This window comes from Neltuma alba, unplaced genomic scaffold, assembly GCF_004799145.2.
Source record: "Neltuma alba isolate B1F8T4 unplaced genomic scaffold, ASM479914v2 tig00011768_pilon, whole genome shotgun sequence".
In the NCBI taxonomy this organism is placed as follows: domain Eukaryota; kingdom Viridiplantae; phylum Streptophyta; class Magnoliopsida; order Fabales; family Fabaceae; genus Neltuma; species Neltuma alba.
In genome coordinates, this window is record NW_021636392.1 from 117,158 (window position 1) to 134,503 (window position 17,346).

A 17,346-nucleotide genomic window follows, 5' to 3' on the forward strand; every position below is an offset into this window, starting at 1 on the left:
TATGAATATTTTCTCAACCATAATCAAGTAGAAGAACGAGAGAGGATATTAAGGAAAATGATTATGATGTTTTAGGAAAAACATGTCATATTTCTTATAATTAACTAACTTATCTAACTTTCTTAATCTAATCAAATTAGTTAAATAAGTCTTATATTAAGGATCGGAAGAGTATATATATATAGAGTACATCACCCAAAAAATACCCTCCACCCCCCTCCAAAGATACTTAAACACTGAGGGCTATATCTCGTAATTTTTTGATTAGTTTGAATTTAAAAGACAAACAGTCTAACAAATAAGAAATAGTGTAAAAAGTAGAAACAATTAGATCTAATAAGACCATAAGAAAACTAGCCAAGTTTTGCAAAAATGATATGGATTCATATTGGTTTGTATAATAAAAATATATTTGTTAGATAAAGTTTAAAATTATTCGTTAAACAGATAAATTAAAAAAAAAGTATAAACTTGAAACAAATATGACAGCAATTAACACAAATAAGGATCTATGCAAATATAAGTATTTGGATGATAACACAATGAGAACTTGAAATAGTACAGATTTTTTGGATGTGGTGAGCACAAATCCTGACACCATGAGTACAAATCTGGATGAACAAGTATAGATTTGGATGGTGTGAGCATGAATCTCTAACTGATGATCATAGAGAAGTCAATGAACTTGAAGATGATGATGAGTATGGAGAAGATAATGTGTCGTAAAGGAGAGGAGCACAAAAAAAAAGTCACAACACAAAAAATAAGAGTATGAAAAGCAGGACTGGCATTGATATTACTGATGAATGAAGTATAGAAAGGAGATTGTAAAAAAATTTAAAAGAGATTACAAGAGAATGAAGTTTGATTTAGAAGAGACAACCACAAAATAAAATAGGTTAGATCTTTGGGTTTTAAATCATCTTTTAAAAACTCGTAAATATTATTTTTTTAAACAAAATATTTTTAAAACTTTTTATATCAATTGTAATAAATATCTGGTTTAGAAAGTATATTTTAGACTGATTGTATAAAAAATAAGTCTAAAAACTTGTAAATATTATTTTCTAAAAAAATTATTTTTAATATTTTGTATACCAGTTACACAAATAACTAATGTAAAAAGTATATTTTTTCACATCGGCTGTATATGCAAAATCAATTTGAAAATCCATCAATATTTATAAAAATGTTGGGTCACATTTTTTTACACTGTTGTTGCAACCAAGGATGTAAATTAAACTATATATAAAAAGAATTTTTTCTAGTAATGACACGACAGCCAACATCCGACGCACTAATTGTTAAAAGATATAGGACCGACCTGCACTGTGCCAAGACCCAAGCCTCCTTGGAGTAGGGCTGGTAATACGAGCCAACCCGCGGGTTGCGGGTTGAACCCATGGCGGGTCGGGCTGAAAAGGCTCGTTTGAAGGCGGGTTGGCTTTTAGCCAACCCTAACCCACCAAGGTGGGTTGGTGGGTTGGCCCGCTAACCCACCAACATTTATTTATTTATTTTTTAAAATATTTTTTTACTTTTTAATTTTTTTTTCTTATATAATATTTAAAAATAATAATAAACTTTTTGTTTTTTCTTGAAATATTTGATTAAAAGTACCAAATAAATTATATAAGTATTTTTTAATATTTTTTTAGATAGGATATACTATATAATAATATAATTATAATAATTAAAAAAATTTTAAAAAAATAAAAAAAATAAATGCGGGTTAGCCCGCGGGTTGGCGAGCTAACCCGCGGCGGGTTGCGGGCCTGGCGGTGCGGGTTAAAAAGGCTCGTTTATTGGTGGGTTGGTTTTTGGCCAACCCTAACCCGCCATTTTTGGCGGGTTGACGGGTTCAACCCATATTACCAGCTCTACCTTGGAGCATAGAGCTGTACTATTTGCATATGCATGTGATTGAACTGGGCCACATTGAAAGTGACTAAAGCTAACGCATGTAATAAAAATGAGATATTTACTTACATATTTAATTTTAGATCATTTTCATTTATACATATATATATATATATATATTTGAAGACGGCATTTTTTCGTGTCAAAACGTCATCATAAACAACAAAACAAATTACCCCAAATGTTATACGATGAAAAGTATTTACTCAGATGCTGTATTTTTTGAAACTCATTCAGGCTATAAACGAGTTATAGCCTGACATCTACTTTTTTAAGATAAAAAGGCCAAACTCCTTCATCCCATTTGTCTCATCTCGGAAAAATTTCCAATGAATGACCCATTTCAGCTTTTTCCTGCCGCGATTCAATGAAATAAGAAAATTTAGTGTCTATTTATCAGATTATTTTAAGAAATTTTGTGCACTTAAAATTTTTAATATTTTTATTCATTAGAAGCTATTTCATGAAACCTACGAAGAGGTTAAGTTTTTTTTTTCACGATAATACCCTTGATTTTAATATTGTTGAGTAATGATGATAAAAATAGAAATTGAAAAGTATGTATTTTATAATTAAATAGGTGAAAATTTTGGATATATTATATATGACTTATAAATATTTTATATTTATATTATTTATTTATATATATTTTTTCTAAATTTAAGTACAAGAATAAAAGGTAATTTTTTTTTATGTAAAATCTATTCATATCCCTTCTATCTGAATGGAAACAGAGAATAAAAAAAGGGGAGGAGATGTGAAGTAATGGGGTCGTGGGTTGAAATTTGCTCCAAAATTCAGAAGGATTGGAGTGTGGTAGAGAATTGCAGGAATGGGTCATTCGCTATAATAGTTGCCAAAAGCGAAAAAGTGGGATGTCGGTGAACGAGTCTCACTTTTATCTTAGAAAAATAGATGTCAGGCTGGAACTCATTGACAGCGAATTTCAAAAAATGCAGGGGTAGATGCTTTTTTTCATCATGTAGCATTTCGGTAATTTACTTTCCTATTGATAGCATTTTGACAAAAATGTCTTCGAAGGCAAAGATAGAGTAGAATTGCCTAGATAACAAAAACCGATAGATGTTCTTTTCGAATAAGCAAGATATTGTTCAGATAACACTCTTGAGCAGCCAAATGAAGAAGGTTCTCTCACTAATCTTCCTCATGTGGATGGCCTTACTAGTTCTTGCAGATCTGAGCATGGCAACTTCAGAGAACGTTAACAACAGCTTCATCATCACCACCTGCCGAGGCGGCTCAGCCGACTGCCTTATCGAAGAGGACGACATTGACGACGTCAATGGGTTGCTGATGAATTCTCATGTAGGCAGAATGCTTTTGGATGCTTCAAAGTTTAAGACTGGAAATACAGGTAACAACAATAAGCCTGCTGTGCCTTGTCCTTTAGGTACCAGATACATAAGCACAAGCTGCCTTCCACCACCAAGTGTAAATGGTAAGAAAGAACGATGCGGTATTTACAAACGATCAGGCTGCTGAGAAATTGCTTAGCTTCTTCTGATATGGTTGATTAGTGATTTCAAATTTGAATGTGATGTGAAGGACTTATGGTTTCCTTTCTTCTTGTGTATATGTGGGTCTGTATCGCCTAATGATATGAATTCCTAGTGGAATGGAATAAATTTCAGTCTCCCTATGTTTGCTTTGACTGGTCAGTTTCATCCTTAGTTCTAACTTTTTGGGACCATTCAGTGAAGTCTTATTAATAAATTTCTTTATCCTTGACTGATCTATAATTCTCTCTTCTATATGAGTGCGTTATATTCTCTCCCGTGTGAGAACCCGCATTTATTCTTGATTATATGATTAGGTTTAATCTCATACTTGTTCCGTTTTAATTAGGATTAATTTTTATTTTTCCGTGAATATAATTATTGTCTATTTCCAATGTAGTCCCTTTAGATGGAGGGCATATTAAATTAAAACAGTTCAGATTTAGAATATAATGACATGAAATGAGGGTAAAACTGGAAAAAGAGCAAAATATAGGGATTTTAGAGTGTTGTTTCTCATAATTTTTTGAAACTGAATTATATAGCCCAACGAGTCACCTACAAAATATTGTAGAACGTTGAACCGGACACATCTTAACCCTTTATTTTTTAAAATTATTATTAAAATGTTAAATTATTAATCTGAATTGTTAGAGGAGGAAAGAAGGGGAGAGGAGAGGGGAGAGGTTGCCTCCCCCAGATCTTGATGTTCCATCGTCGAGTTCTAAGGTGCTTCTTCAAATGCTTGTTATCCTTTAAGTTCTTATCGTTTTTGTTAATCACATTCAAATGATTACTTTTTGCAAGTAGCTGTATGCCCTTATTAGACTATAATAACAAGATGACATTTAACAGTGGAACCAATAGAACATTTTGGGATGCCCAAAACTCCTATAATTATATGCAAAATCAAACAGTTGAAAATTGAAATTGCAAAAAATGCTACCTGATTTTTAATATAAAAGTTAGTTAGAGATTTAACATGATCTTAAATGTTACTTTCGGCCTTTAATATAAAAGTCAGTTTGACTTTAATTTGGTTCTAAATATAAGACCCCACTATTTTGTCTCTCATATTTATCTATTTTTTTCAAGGTAATTCTGGTAGTAATTGCACATCTTAAATGTTTCATTAAATGATACTTGATTAGTAAAGGTATTTTCGAAAAAACAACATCTATCTATTAGAAATAATTAATTTAACTAATTTTCTCAATTTACTCAAATTAGCTAGCTAATTCATATATTAAGAACTAGTGGTAGGATAATATTTTAATATACTTTGTTTCTAATATTTATTTATTTTGCGTTCAAGTAATTCCTAGGCGAAGGAGTTTTCTTGAATAGTAATTTCAATGTAAATGATTAATAAGCATACACCCACTAAACACAACACGCTCTGGAAATACATTGTGTGATCAAAAGACTTTCATGTAACCTTTATTTCTGGGCACCAAGAAGTCAGCCTCCAGACACTAGTCATAAACATCACTGGTGGCATTGTGTTTTTTCTTTCTTACAAGTTTTTTTAAAATTGGAGAGAATTTTTATTCAAGGAAATCAAGAACTTTTTTAATGCAGAATTTAAATATTACCACCTTATATGGTAAAGCACTTGCCAGACATAGCTCCCATTAATATGTCTCCATTAGGGGTGTTCATAGGCCCGTCCCAGTGAACAGGGACGGGACAGGGATTTTGTCCCGTGTCCCGTCCTGTCCTGGTGGGACCAGGACGTCCCGCTTCCCCTTTTTTTTTTAAAAAAAAAGATACCATAATTTTTTATATGAATTTTTTTATGTTATAATACTTATTTTTTATTGGGCTTTTAAAGATAAAAACATTATAAAAAATATTATGTAGAAAGGTTAATTATATAGCATAAAAAAGGTGTAAAAATAATACTGTAAAAAAAATACCGTTAAAAAAAACACTATATAATGACTTTATAAATTATTTTATTGAGGAAGGAGATTTTGTTGAGATAATACTACAACTTAAGAGCTACAAATCACCATAAAAATAAGAGTTATTATTAATAAGTAAATTGAATAATCTAATAATAATTATTAATAAATAATTTTTAAAAGAAAAAAAAATCCCGGGATGGGACGACCCCGTCCTGCGTCCCGTCCCGTTCTGGTTACTGTCCCATCCCGAAATTTTTTTTGTCCCGTCCTGTTCCTTCCCGAACTCACCGGGACCGGGACAGAACGACCGGGACGGGACAAATTGAACACTCCTAGTCTCCATGGTCTCTGATTTCCCTTGATCAAGTACTCTTACATAATCCTACTAATAGCAAAGAATGGCACATCCATCTACATCATCCCAGCCAGAATATCTTCACTAATCTTAGCTTCAATTCATTGCATTGAGCTAATTTTTAGTCCAAGCATTTTCATATAACTCCCTAATTAACATGTCAACAGTGAATTGGATGTTAAGCAGGCGAAGGTAATAATGTATTTTCAAAATAGTTGAGTAAAGATTTTTCAGGAATTGTGTGGATACTTTTGCTTTGACCAAGATGCCCCCCAGAATCAATTAATTTATGGGAATAAAATGTGAGGCAACCCACTTTGGATAGAATAAATATGATAGTACTTGGCTTCGGCGTAGGCTTGTAGAGAGTAGAAATGGTCTATGAGTCAGTTAACGCAAATCTATGAGATATATTGTGCGCGCGCGCGTGTGTTATGTTTTGGCGTGCGACGTAGCTTGAGTTGGAAGTGACGAGGCAAGTGGGTTTGAAAAGTCAAAGCCGCCGCGTAACTCATTGCTTGCCTGGGTGAATAAAATAGCATCTCTTTCCAGGAAATCGAGTCTATTTCATCAAGTGGGTTTAACTCCTTAAATCCCAAGAAAAACTGAAAAGAATAGATAAACAAAGTCAGTGATGAGGGAGAGACAAACCGCTGTGTCCAGAGTGACTAACCCGCCCACAATCGTCGCTACCTTCCAGTTATTCTTTTTCTTCCATCTCCTTTCCACTGTCGCCTCCTACAATCCTGTTGATCATTTCTCAGTCAACTGCGGTGGTTCCGGCAATTTCTCTTCTCCAGATGGCCGGACTGGACCGGAGACATAGATTCCGGTCTATTCTCTCCGATCGAACTCTCCAACAGCAATAAGTCATCAGTAGGCGACAACGCAGATGGCAAACCGATCCCTTACAACACCGCACGCTTCTCTCGCTCCGAATTCTCCTACTTGTTTCCTATGAAGACGGACGGCCAAAAGTTTATTCGCCTCTACTTTTATCCATCTTCCTACAACCCGAACTTCCCGCGCTCCGATGCTTTTTTCTCCGTCAAAGCAGGGCCCCACATCCTCCTCAAGAACTTCAACGCTTCACTTAACGCCGACGCCAACGCCGGCTTCGGCTCCGGCGCCAGCGCTTATCTTAAACATGCTGCCGGAGAACAAGGAGCCATCGTACAGGAGTACTGTGTCAACGTTGACTCAGGTCGGAGGCTGAACATAACCTTCACGCCCAACGAATCTTATCCAAACGCCTACGCTTTCGTCAACGGGATTGAGATCATCTCTATGCCCCCCTTTCTGTACTACACCAAGCCTGATGACCAACAATCTATGCGGCTAAGTGATGGAAACATGCAGTTTCCGGTCCAGAACAGCAGTGCTCTGGAGACTCTGTACAGAGCTAATGCTGGCGGACGTCAGATTCCTTCCGATAAAGACACAGGCATGTATCGTTATTGGGACCAGGATAATGACTACTTGGAGAGGCAACGACCGCTAAGTATTTCAGCAGGTTTTGGTTTACATCCAGTTTACAGAGATGATCAAAATTATTTTGCACCTGATGAAGTATACATGACTGCCAGAAATTATGGGATGAAAGAAACGTCCAAATTTAATGTGACTTGGGAATTTGAAGTTGACTCAGAGTTTTTTTATATGGTGAGATTGCATTTTTGCGAGTTTGATGAACACATTGAAAAAGCTGGAGACAGAGTTTTCCAAATCTTCATAAATGACGCTTTGGTGGAGTCTGTCGCCGATGTAATGTTGTGGACTCAGAGTCAGAGAAATGTTCCTGCTCATAGGGACTATGCAGCGTCGATGCAGGGCAAGGGAAACTTGAAGAAGCTCAATCTTTCAATTAAGTTGCAACCACACCCAACTGCAAGAAGCACTTACAGGGATGTTTTATTGAATGGTATTGAAATTTTGAAAATAAGTGACTACAATGATAATCTTGCGGGTCCTAATCCTGATCCACCTCTACCTGCCCCCCTAACATCCTCCAAGACATTGAAGAACAGAAACAAAGTAAAGGCAATTCCCATTGTCGTCGGGGCAACATCAGGTTTCATCGTGCTGTCTCTTATTGTTCTGCTCATTTTCCGGCAATTCATTAGAGCTCCAGTCAAGGAAGGTTCTTCATGGTGGGGACAAAAATCAGTTGACTCGTCCAAGAAAAACAAACCCCGTGAGTCATCATCATTACCGTCGGATTTGTGTCGCTACTTTTCTATAGATGAAATAAGAGCAGCCACAAGTAACTAGCTACAAGTAACTTCGATGATATTTTCATTGTAGGGGTTGGAGGGTATGGTGAAGTACTTGCCAGACATAACTCCCATTGACATGTCTCCATAGTCTCTGATTTCCCTTGATCAAGTACTCTTACATAATCCTACTAATAGCAAAGAATGGCACATCCATCTACACCATCCCAGCCAGAATATCTTCACTAATCTTAGCTTCAATTCATTGCATTGAGCTAATTTTTAGTCCAAGCATTTTCATATAACTCCCTAATTAACATGTCAACAGTGAATTGGGTGTTAAGCAGGTGAACGTAATAATATATTTTCAAAAAGATTGAGTAAAGATTTTTCAGGAACTGTATGGATACTTTTTCTTTGACCAAGAGGTCCCCGGAATCAATTAATTCATGGGAATAAAATGTGACGCAACCCACTCTGGATAGAATAAATATGACAGTACTTGGCTTCAGTGTAGGCTTGTAAAGAGCAGCAATGGCCTGTGAGTAAATTAACGCAAATCTATGAGATATACTACTAGTTCTTAATATGAGATCTTGTTTGATATTTTTTTGTTCTAAATATAAGACCCAAATTTATTTTGTCTCACATATTTATTTAATTTTTTTCAAAATAGTCCTTATAATAATTTTAGTTTTAACCAACACATTTGATTAGTAAGGATATTTTAGGAAAGATAACACATATTTATTACAAATAACTAACTTAACTTCTTTCCTTAATCTCCTCAAATTAGTTAACTAACCCTTATAATTAAGACCGAAGGTAGTATGGTGCCGGCGAGCGGCAAAGGATGTCTTCATTTCTGTTCTGACCCATTTCCCTCCACTTCCGCAAACGGCGTCGTTTCAGTCTTTTTCTAGTGATCCCATCCGGCTAAAAAATACAGCGTCGTCTCTGCAAACACTTCCCCCCACCCCCCCTCTCATTCCGCCAAAGTCAGAGGAAGACCTTCAAGTAATCCATGTTTCTCGTTGGCATCTCTATCTTTAAGGATTTCTTCCCAAGTCGATGACGCTAAGTCAACTGTTGTAATTTTTTATCGTCACCATAAACAGCAGACCAAATTTTGATGAAAATCAATCAAATAAACTTTTCACTTCTGCTTGCTTGACCAATCTGAGAACCAAGAGCGACAGCAGCAAGAAATCTGATAATATGGACATTTGATAGGGAAGAAGATATGGATTGTGACCAGGTTGCTTGCTGACATGGACAAAATGGAGTTGTGGAATGCAGGAGAAGTGTTGTGTAGGAAGAGATCTTTCCAGGTTGTTATACATTGGTGCCATTTTGTTATTTCTTTCTTTTGGCAGAATGAGAGAGGGAGAGAGTTTGCAGAGATGACGCTTTTGTAGGTTAAAAATTGATATATAATATATAATCATAATAATGCGTTGGGAGCTTGGGTTAAAAATGCTTGTTTACTGGTGCTATTTTTTTTTTTGAGTTGGCTAGTAGATCCAATCCATATTATCAGCTTTGAATACATTTGTCTTTATATTTTTAACTAAAAATATTTATTTAATTTCCAAATCTTAACATACAATTTATAAATTTATTTTTGAGATTTCTTCCAAAAATTTAAAATTTAAATTAGTGTACATGTGATTCGCCTTCTTTGCAAATAACTTTTGAGGCAAACGGAATCTAGCTAGTTCTAATAAATATTTTCTCTTAATCTTTTTAAATAACCCTTTAATTTCATTCTTTCTCCTAATAATTCACTCTTCTCCTCAATTATTGACTTGGGCATCCGCTTTTGGAAAAAGAGGAGACAACCCAATTATTCGCGCTCCCCAAAACAACCTGCCTTTGTTAAAGCATAACATTTTAGGAACACATCATTGTCTCTATATTATTGTATACATTTATACTCCTCTGATCTTATTTATAAATTATTTTCAATATATTTTACAAGAAAATTTTAAATTTTATTAATTCTTATTTAAAATTTAATAAATTTTTATTTTTATCCATATTTAATATATATTATACCTCATGTAAACAAAATCAACACAATAATAAATAAGAGGCAAATTTGTATACTCATATAAAAAATTTCTCTTAGTACTTTATAAATAGGATTAAAAAAATCTTCTTTCCCTGTTCTATAAATTAGAGCAAAAGAGTATTTCAAAAAAACTGAGTACTTCATTAATCAGTGAACAAAAGTTATTAATTAACACTGAAGCTCCATTCATCATTCAATTCCCCTAAACATGATGGTGGGCTTGATCAAAGCTTTCTTCTATACATTTTGAACGCTCAACAGACAACAATAACCATAAAATAGATGCAGGATGAATGTGTTAAAAGTCATACATAAAACAATTAATGGGCATGGTTTGCAGGTTTTGGAAAATGTAAATTTTAGAATTTTTTTTGGTCCAAGCTTTGGAAAAAAAAAAAGATCTTCATTTACTTTATTTTCTTGGTTTAATCTTTTTTTCATATTATTTTATTAATTTCTTAATTTTTCTACATCTAATGCTCTTATTAAAAAAAATAATATTTAAGAAAAACAATCTGGTAAAAAATATTTTGGAAAATATATATATTTATATATATTAATAATAAATAATTAATTTAATCTTTTTTTCAATGGGTGTATGTAATTAAATAAATTTTACACTTCTTAATATAGGATTTAATTATTAAGTTACTTTTGATCATAAATATAAAACTTATTTATTATTTTTGTCAATTTTTTGTAAATTACCTTCATAGATACTTTCTTATGCCTCTGGACAATTGAAGCCACATGAGAAAAACTACCCTACGCATGACTTGGAATTAGCAGTAGTGGTGTTTGTATTGAAGATTTGGATATGAAGAAGGAAAAATATTAAGAAAGATGATTATAATATTTTTTAAAAAATATGTTATATTTTTTTAATTAACTATCTTACTTAATTTTTTTATCTAATTAAACTAATTAAATAGATTTTATATTAAAAAAAAAGGATTTAGGAAGGCGTACCACGTGTGACTATTTCTATCCCTGCTTTTTCATCAAAGATGTCTTTTTCAGGCGACGGTGAGTCCGTGACCGACAATTTTAAAGCTGAAACTGTCGGCAAGCATGAACAAGATGATTGAATCAAGGAAAAGAGAAACTTTTAAAGGAAAAAATTTCAAAAAACAAAATTTAGACAGTTTTGTTTTATGCGTTGTAGTATTCGTGTGTGTTTGTTTTTTCCCCACCAAGTGTGTGCTCCTCTTGATCTCTGCCAAAGAAAAAACAATTAAAAAGGAAATGTAGGCGTTTGGATTGAAATTGAAATGCTTAAGTTTTTAACTTAGTCATTAAAATAAATTTAAAATTTAAAAATAAATTAAAAATATCAACAATAAGAATTTGCGACAGAAATACAGAATAGGTGATGTTATAAAAAAAATATAACTTCTAATTTAATTGTAAAATAAAACCTAATTTTTAATATAAAAATACCTCTGAAGCCGGCTTTTATTTTTTTCAAAAATACCAAGGAAAAGGCCTGACTTATTTAAATAACACCAGAAATTGACCCCCAAAATGATTTTCATAAAAATTTTGGGTCAAAAATTAATTCCCAACTATTTTTCTTGGATTTTTCAAGAAAATAGCCTTTAATTTCAGAAATTAATCCTTAACTCGTTTTAAGGATTTCATTCGTCAATTATCTTCTTTATCTTATAAAATAATTATCCTAAAATTTTCAACACAAATATAAATCCCTAACTAGTTTTCCTTGAATTTTCTATAAAAATACACCATTTTTGCTCTAAAAAAATAACTTTAAAATTACTTAAGCCACTTTTAGAGAATCAAATTTTCATAAAATTTTGAAGTCCTCAAAACTAATATTCCATGCTTTTCCCCAATTTATATTTAGGTTTTAATTAATTTTAATAAATTTTTCTTTCTGTTCCTCTTCAATCAGAAAATTCAGTTTGCCCAACCCCCCATAAACGCAATCCATAATGATTCATAAAAGTAGGTACTTACACAGGAGAGAATAAAGCAGTCATAGAAGAGAGAATTACATGGTCAACCAAAGATTAAGAAATTTATTAACGAGACTTCACTGAATTGTCACCAAAAAGTTAGGATTAAGGATGAAACTGACCTGTCGAAGGCTCGAAGCAAACATAGGGAGACTGAGATTTATTCCATTCCATTTCATTTCACTGGGAATTCATATAATTAAGCGATACAGACCCCCACATACCGACGAAGAAAGGAATTAAAACCATAAGAAGTAAAACGTACTGCAAATTAACAAACTCCCTCACAACACATTTAAATTTAAAATCATTAATCAACTATAAAAAGCTGAGCAATTTCTCAGCAGCCTGATCGTTTGTAAATACCGCATCTTTCTTTCTTATCGCCTACACTTGGTTGTGGAAGGCAGCTTGTACCTGTGTATCTGGTATTTGGAGGACAAGACACAGCATGCTTATCCTTGTTCTCAGTATTTCCAGTCTTAAACTTTGAATTATCATAAAGCATTCTGGCTACATGAGAATTCATCAACGACCCATCGACGTCGTCAATTTCATCATCGACGAGGCAGTCAGTTGAGCCGCCGCGGCAGGGGGTGATGATGAAGCTGTTGTTGACGTTCTCTGAAGTCGCCTTGCTCAGATTTGTAAGGACCAGTAGAAACATCCACGTGAGGAAGATTAGTGGGAGTACCTTCTTCATTTGGCTTCTCAAGAGTGCTGCCAAAACAACTTCTTGTTTATTGAAAAAACCTTCAGTTTTTATTAATGCAGCCGAGATTTTTTTTTTTCCCGCGAAGTAAATAGAGGCAGATGAGTGGACATATGATCAGAGACGCAGGCTCCATGAATATAGTTTGGCAAATTCTACAATAAATAAAAATCTCATTTCTTTTAAATGCGTTGCTTTATTCCCTAACAACATGAACCAGTTCAATCACATGCATGGCAGGTCATCTTTTCTTCTTAGAGTAAAATATTCTGACTATCCTTCTTATTTGTATCAATTATATAGATCTCTCCTCTATTTTAAAAACATATAGTTTAGTCCAATTAGCTAACACCGTTAGGAGTATTCTAAAAAGATTCTAAAAATATTATTTTTAACTAAAATTTATATTAAAATAAAATTTATTTACTGTTTTACTCCTCATTCTAATAAATTCTTAAATTATATGTTTACAGTCATATCAATTTTATTTAGTTAAGGTAAACATAAAAGATTTGATTAAAAATTTAACTAATTTTTTTAATAAATTTATATATACTTAACTAAATAAGTTTATAAATTTTTGCAATAAAGATTTGTTTAAAATTTTTGAATTATAAATTCAAATAATTTATAAAATCTTTTAAACCTATTTTATTTAAATTTTACGCTAAACAAAAGCCATATATTTAAAATATGTTTTTACAATTTAAAAGAAAAATAACTTTTAATAAATATGATAAAATATTAAAATTAGAAAATGTTATGATTTAGATCAAAATTAGTAAATTTTATAACATATTACAAATTTTAAATATATTTATTTTTCAATTTTATAAAAATATTTTTTGAAAAATATAAATGTATAAATAATTATTAATTTTAAAAGGGGTATTTTGCTCAAAAAATAATTTAAAGTCAAACTTAATGATCAACTAACAATTTGGGTGGATGGAAATAAAATCTTAAATATAAGAGGGAGGTTGGGAGGTTTGTATAACACATGTTTTAACTGTAAATGAGGTTTATATACATTTTCAAAATAAAGGGGAGATTTTTATAATTGAGATAAAATATAGAAGAGTAATCAGTGTATTTTATTCTTTCTTTTATTATTCACATCAAAATGCATGTGCAAATATTATCTCGTCATTAGCAAGCAATACTTTAGAATCAATTAACACAAATATTCATATGGTTGCCAAATTATCACATCATTGGTCATTTTGTCAAGAAAACTCCTATATTGGCATAAGGATGTGGCTGTTGGACAAGGGCTTTGTCTTACATTTTTTTTATCTATCATTAGCAGCCGAAGGATGCATGCATGAGTGAATTGTTGAACTTGTACATTATTTGCATGATCAAGTAAGTGATTAAAGTGATCTTCCAACCAACTCATAAGTAGTCATTGTTTATGTATTCTATCTGCAAGTGGCCTAATACCTAGAAGCCATTCACAAACATCTGACCAAGTAAAGTCAATTTTTTCAATGATAGGTATTCCTACGCATGGGTTAATGCTTAATTGTATAGCAACATCCTCTAATGTTATCATATGCTCTCCACGTGGAGTATGAAATGTGCGAGTCTCAGGATACCACCCCTCAACAAGGGTTGAGGCCAAACTCCAATCATAATCAAATTATCCTACTCGACCAACACCCTAAAATCCAGCTAATTTAAGATATTAAAATATTTGATTAGGTGGCTCAGTCATTCGATTAGTGTGCATGACTCATCTAGTGTGTAGGATCTAAGAAACCTACAAAGGAAAATAAAAAGAACTCATTATCAAAGCATAGAATTAATAAGCATTAGTCAAGATCATTTACTTACATTGCTATTCCACACTTGCAATTAAATATGTTAGGTTTGTAAGTACAAAAGCGAGTCATCCTCTGGGCCAAACATGGGTCCTTATTCCATATATTGGCACAAGTTCTACACATGATAATTGAGTTAAGAATTGATAGCTCACTTGCCATATTCACTATAAAAAAACATGTATTTTGTAGTGGTTAAAATATGACTTTTCTAGAGGTTATAACCGCTACAAATAACATTTGCAACGGTTACACAAACCGCTGGAAAATCAAGTGCTAGAAAGGGATTTTTAGCGGTTACGTGAACCGCTACACAGTGTGGTCAAAACGTTAGAAAATTTATAGCGGTTAAAATAATTGTTAGAAAAAACAAGTAGCGGAAGTGGAAATTTCTAGCGGTTACGAATTGCTAGAAATATCTGAAAAATTTATAGCGGTTAATTAACTGCTAGAAAATTCTGAGCGAAATTTTATTTTTTCTGTAAACAAAAAATTTCATTTTGGTGCCATAATTTTCTAGCGGTTATTAACCGCTAGAAAATTTGAAAGAAATCAAATTTTGTCAGGAATCAAAATTTTGTAATTGGCGCCAAAACATTTCTAGCGGTTCTTAACCGCTAGAAATGTGGCGGATATTTAAATTTTATGAAATTTGTCCTTCTTTTTTTCATTTTCTAGAGGTTTGAAAACCACTAAAAAGTTTATTCTAGGTGAAAAAAATAAATTGAGATGTTTGATTATTAAAAAATATAATATTATAAATTTAAAAACCATTAAGGAGATTATATTAGAGAATTTTTGTTAATATGTATAATTACTAATGTATTACATGTTATACATTTGAATTTTGTAATGAATAATAAGTAATTAAGTTATGATTGTGTCAAATAAAGTGAATTAAATTTAATAAGATAGATGAATTAAAGATGGGATATTTTATAATATTAAACCTAAACTGTTATGTTGAGAAATGCTTGAATCAGTTGACAAAGGTATGACAAATGTGAAGAAGAAAAATCTGAAAGAAAAAGAGAAATAAATATATTAGTAAATTATAAATAAAAAAATAAAAGATATTAATACTTATAAAATAATAATCACCTTGCCATATAATGAAGAGAAAAAAACCATCACATCAGAGAATAAAAAAAAGAGAGAATTATAAAGAAGAATGGCAGATGAAGGAAAAGAGATGAGATAAATGAATGAAGAGGTGATGTGGTATTTATAGAGATCAGCGAGACATTTGTAATTATTTTTTTGCAGTGTTTATTCATTTTGTAACGGCCTTGTATTTTCTAGCATATTATAAAACCACTAGTATTTGTAGCGGTTTCACAATTTGTAGCGGTTATGTAACCGCTACAAATTGTAATTTTTTACTTTTTAAAAAACTGAACCAATTTTAATTTATACATATTTATTTATGAAAGGCAAAATTTTTGAATGACAAAATTTTTTGAAATTGCTATTCTTGATCATCATCCTACCTGAAAAGAAATATTTAAAAAAATTATGTTAGAATTATAATATATTTAGAAAAAATTAGTAATTAGTAGTTAATTATTTAAATAATTTAAGAAAAGACATATACTTGATAATTGCCAAATTATCGTCTCCTTGAGGAAGAAGTTTTCAAAATTTGGGGGTTGGAAGGGTTCACTATCGTAAATAATGTCACCATCACCCATATCATAAAGATCCCGTGGCTTGAGGTGAACGACCATATTCCAGTCTTTATGTTTCTCGTCCTCGACATAGTGAACCCGGTGTGCCTCGGAAGCAAGAATATATGGCTCATCATCTTCAGATTCCCCTGTATGAATAAGTCTTGAGAAATTAACAGAGGTGATGCCCAAGTAGTCAGTAGCGAGTCCCTGTGGAGTTGTCGTATTTGCCTGGGAGCACTTGAACAAAGTTACGGTGAAAAGCTGGTAACTCAACTCAATGTGTCAATTAGCTTTCCATAGTAAGTGACGCCTCCAAAACGCATATCACTATCACTGCTGCCAGCATAACATCTTGTCTCGAATGTCCCCCAAACTCCAGAGTTTTGTGTGAGCAATCCCTGATCATGTCCAACCATACAGAACTTGAAGCCGTTGACATTATACGCAGTAAACCTTCGTGCATGGTCTAATGAACTGAGGGAAAGAGCTTTAAATTCATCTGTGTATGGGTTGTTGTCACTACATATTCGACATGTAAACCAATCGGGAAACACTTTGTGGACTCTTTTATCAATGTCAGCAAAATGCGCACGCCCCATAGCAGCCGCCTGAGGTGACTTCTAAACTCACTACAGTGAAGTGTAATTTATTAGAAGAGTCAGTGAGAAACAAATATAAAGTGTAAAAGTTAGTGAGCTTATATAATACTTACTACATGAAGGGTTCAACTTGGCTGCAATTTATCAAAACATTTATGCGTGCCTGGAGTTTCTCTATGGGAGTGAGTCTGAAGAATTCATATCCTCCAACTGGTTTCCTGACAGGAGGGAAATAAGGTTGACATGGAAGGATGAAAGGAGAATCATCTACGCGACGCGGGCGGTTAAAAGATGTCTCCATGCCATCAAAATACCTTGAACAAAAAATTAGGACCTTATATCCGGAATAACCTTTTGCTATTGACCCCTCAGGCCACGCCTTATTCCTAACATATGATTTTAATTTTCCCAAGTACCTGCAGGTTAATATTCCATCAATAATTGCGAGCAAAAGAAATAACAATATGAAATTTAAAGAGGCAGCTGGGGATAAAAGATAATCAATTGTACCTCTCTATAGGGTACATCCATCGATAGTGAACTGGACCAGCAACCTTTGCTTCTCGAACAAGATGGA